Source organism: Elephas maximus, chromosome 13, assembly GCF_024166365.1.
Source record: "Elephas maximus indicus isolate mEleMax1 chromosome 13, mEleMax1 primary haplotype, whole genome shotgun sequence".
Taxonomy (NCBI): Eukaryota; Metazoa; Chordata; class Mammalia; order Proboscidea; family Elephantidae; genus Elephas; species Elephas maximus.
The window spans coordinates 26,576,933-26,580,945 of NC_064831.1; the positions used below are offsets into that span (position 1 = coordinate 26,576,933).

Sequence of the window (4,013 nt, forward strand, 5' to 3'; positions counted from 1 at the left end):
TGTACAGTCAAAATAAAATGTCAAAGTATGGAGAACTTGAGGCATGTATGTGAGGAGAATAGAGTAAGAATCAATACAAAATAGATATCAAAATTGTCCAAAAAAGAAGAAGCCTGGCAAAAAGCTCAAGATATTGACCTGTCTTTTGTATACTCTTGTATACACATTGTATATCATTCTACATCAATTTTAAGGCTAAGTGTTGAACTCTAAAGTAAACTTCAAAATACCTTTCATGCAAACTATTTGTCTTGCAGAAAGAATTGAGAGTACCACATCTTCTTCAAGGCTTTTTTCATCTTCATATTTCTTAGAGTGTAGATCAGAGGGTTGAACATGGGAGGAATGATGGTATAGAAAAGAGCAAACACTTTTGGAAGAGTTACAGCTTGTCTAAATGAAGAGGACAGGCACAAAGAACAGGACTACAATTGTTACGTGAGAACTGCAAGTTGAACAGCTTTGATACGGCTTTCTGCACAGTATGCCCTGAGGGTATATAATATCAGAACATAGGACACCATTAAAATCACAAAAGTCACCAAAGCAACCAGACCTGAATTGACTATTACCAATAGACCAATTCTGAATGTATTAATGCAAGCCAGTTTCAACAAAGGATACACATCACAGAAGTAGTGATCTATCTCATTGGGGCCACAGAAGGACAAGAAGATAGTGAGAAGAAACCGACTGGCTGAGTGTATAAATCCCCCTGTGCAACAAGCTATGAAGATTGTGTTACACCTCTGCCTGCTCATGATGACAGTGTAGTGCAAGGGCTTACAGATGGCCACGTAGCAGTCATAGGCCATCGCTGTGAGGATGAAGATCTCAATGGCTCCAAGGAAGTGAATAACAAAAAGTTGTGTCGTGCAGTTATTATAGGAAATGGTCTTTCTTTCTGCCAATAAGTCAGTCATTAGTTTGGATGCCACTGTGAATGTGTAGCAAAGGTCAGAGAGAGAGAGGTAATTAAGGAAGAAATACATGGGTTGGTCATTTAGCTGACTGCATGTGATAGAAATCATTATGAGCAAGTTTCCCACCGAAGTAGCAATGTAACAAAATAAGAATAATACGAAGCAGAGAATTTCAATGCTCTTGTTTTGGGTAAGGCCCAAGAGAATAAACACAGTGACATTATTCCTATTTTCCATGGTCCAATGCAGTTAAAATGCGTAGCAGTCACCTGAAAAGACATAAATTTAAGTCAGTGTCAGAAATATTTATGAATAATATTGATGATAATACACATATTATAAAAAGTATGTCTAATTGAACTGACTGCAGCGTGTCAGAAATTGAAAATCTATTATTTAATAAGAATATTTTTTCTGGCTAGTCTTATTATGATTTCCTTTGTACTTTAGGACATTATGTTAAATATTTATACTAATAAAAACGAATGCATTCAACAATCAAAGTAAAATAAAAATGCTAGGCACTACTCATTTCCAAACTCCAGTGGAATATACAGCGAAGTTTTAGAAAATATGTAACACTGAAGATTTGTTAAAGATGCAAGTTTTTTTGTTTGTTTTGTTTTTAATGGCATGAAAGCAAATGTAAAATTTTTACCATGCTCACTAGTCAAAAATGCTGTTCTTGGTAGCGGCCATTGAGTCAGGTCTGACTCATGGAGGCCCCATGTGCAACTGAACAAAGTGCTGCCTAGCTGTGTGCCATCTCCAGGACTGGTTGGGGGATCGATTCCATTGTGATCCATAGGTTTTCATGGGTTAATTTTTGGAAATAGGAGCCAGACCTTTCCCTTAGACCACCTTAGCCTGGAAACTCCACTGAAACCCGTTCAGCATCACAGCAACATGCAAGCCCCCACTGAGAGGCAGTCAGCTGTGCATGAGTTGCACTGGTTGGAAATCAAATCCAAGTCTCCTGCAGGGAGCATGAAGATTTTACCACTGAACCACCAATGCCTCACAATGGAATATACGCTACCTTAAAATTATTTTAAAATGAGGCACAAAATAAACTGAAAGATTAATATCATGATAAATAAGTATTTAAAAAGTGGAAATAAAAGTTCTCTCTAAGAGCCCCATATAATCGGCTTGGCTAATTTTTGATTGCTTGTTTAATGTTTTCACAGTGATTTCTGACAGGAAAATGTTGAGATTTTGTAGCAGAACTATATTTATTTCTACAAGTTGTTGCTGTTTTTGTTGTCTGCCCTGGAGTGAATTCCTCCTTATTTGAACCCATGTGTGCAGAAGGGAACTGTTTCTTAGGGTTTTCAATGGCCGTGACCTTTCAGAAGCAAATTACCAGGTTTATATTCAGAGGCGCTTCTGTTGTGTGCTGTTGAGTTCATTCTGACTCATAGCAACCCTATAGAACAGACTAGAACTGCCCCCACAGGGTTTTCTAGGCTGTGATCTTTACGGGAGTAGATTGCCAAGTCTTTTCTCCAGCAGAGCTGCTGGTGGGTCTGAACCACTGAACTTTGGATTCACAGTCCATCACTTAACCATTGCCCCAACAGGGCTAAGAGGCCTTCCTGGGTGGGTTCAAACCACCAACATTTACCCTGGTAGTCGAGTTCTTAACCACTTATGCCACCCAGGGACTTTATTTCTACAGTTAGTTCAATTAAAATTATATACTTAAATGAACAACAGAATAAAGTAATAGTTTAAAAAGAGGGGCAGAAGGCAGTTTTACTTTAATGTTTTTTTCTCCTAACTCAGCATATCATTTTTTCAAGTCAATTTCCTCACACTGTTTTGAATTGGAGATTGCATTTCTGTTTCTGTATTTTTACAATTTAACCATTTTGCCGTAAAACCATAAAGTATTCTAACATTTCCTAAGTCAAGGAAAAGGTTTATAGGAAGTTCTTGGGATAAGATTTACGGGAAGACAAATAGTTGGGACCTATTATTCAATTATTGGGTTAAGAATTATGGGAAGACAAATAGTTGGCCTCTATAATTCAATTATACCATGGAATGTGAATTTGGATACTACTCACTTATCTCTCTGGACTTAAGTAAAATGGGGTAAACTGCTCAGACTTTGTCAAAAATGGTGGTGAAGCTCAAGCAAATCAACAAATGACCATTGTTTCATAACTATAGAAGCATTAGTGCTTGAGTTTATTATCTAAATGTTACTGTTACTAAATTAATATTCTAACAGTTGTCAAAAGCACAGCCCAGGAAAATTAACTACCATATAGGAAATAAAATTGCATGATCATAAAGTCATTTTGACTAAAAGTAAACTTTGACACCTACTAGTCAAATTCCTTCATTCAAAATAGAGTCTATTTAAATCAAAATTCACATGTAGAATAAATAAGTGCAGTTTGAATCTCTTCATCAGTCAGCAAATATATTAATCCAATAGGATCAATTTATGAAAATTTAGCCATTGCAGTTGGTGTTGACCAGAGCTTCTGACAATTTAGAAAGATAACATAACACTGATAACCACATCATCCAATTGGCTTTATACAATTTTAATCCCCAATGTTCATCATCAATTCCTATCCTCTTTCCTTAAAATTTGTAATATATCTTCTGTCCTAGTTTTGTAGCTATTATTCTTATCAATTTAATTTTAAATTCCTTCCCTACCTCTGTATTTTATAGATTAAGTTAACTACGCTTTCCTCCAGATTAAAGAATTGTATTGCAATGAAATTGAACCAATAAAACTGTTACTTACACGTTTACATATTCTTACAAGGCTAATTTTATAGGGTTTATCTGGTTTCAGAAAAGATCCATGGGTGGAAGCATATCCCCCAGCAAAAACTAGGAGATACTTCTGTGAACAAAAGCAAGCTGGGAGATTTTACTTGAAAGTAAAGGGGAGGAAGAGAGAAAGGAAAAAAAAAAGGGAGGGGCAGAACAAACCACTGTTCGTATGTTTTGACATACAATTACATAATACACAACAAAATGTAAAGAACCCTAAACATTTGAATTTATCAGTTCGGTAAAGTCTGTTTAATATCTGAACTAAAACTTCTAAGCAAGCAGACA

At 36.0% G+C, this 4,013-nt stretch overlaps 1 pseudogene; it reads right to left on the minus strand.

Annotated features, from left to right (window-relative positions):
• Positions 1-242: 242 nt before the first annotated feature.
• On the minus strand, positions 243-3,748 carry LOC126057316 (olfactory receptor 4P4-like; annotated as a pseudogene).
• Between the last annotated feature and the right edge of the window lie 265 nt (positions 3,749-4,013).